This window comes from Macaca nemestrina, chromosome 3 (genome assembly GCF_043159975.1).
Source record: "Macaca nemestrina isolate mMacNem1 chromosome 3, mMacNem.hap1, whole genome shotgun sequence".
NCBI classification, from domain to species: Eukaryota; Metazoa; Chordata; class Mammalia; order Primates; family Cercopithecidae; genus Macaca; species Macaca nemestrina.
Genome location: NC_092127.1, coordinates 181,171,962 through 181,172,283, shown reverse-complemented (window position 1 = coordinate 181,172,283; position 322 = coordinate 181,171,962).

The window sequence follows — 322 nt, the reverse complement described above, 5'->3', positions numbered from 1 at the left end:
ATATCTTCTGGAAATAAACTCACAGAAATCTCCAGAACAAATGTGTCATCAGATATCTGGCCATCCTGTGGCCCAGTCAAATTGACACATAAAATTAACCATCACACTTGGTGTCCTCAACATTGTGCTAATTAAGACTGAGTTATTTAGACTTTGGAAAATATATAGTGAACTGTCATGCTCATTTGAGGATGTCCATGAAGTCAGCCTTTAGTACTAGATACAAAACAGACAGATAAGAAGAATGGATTGTTTAGGCAGATTCTGGCACAGAACACGGCTGATATTAGAACCTCCCCTCCCCCAGGGTCATGACCTTGGG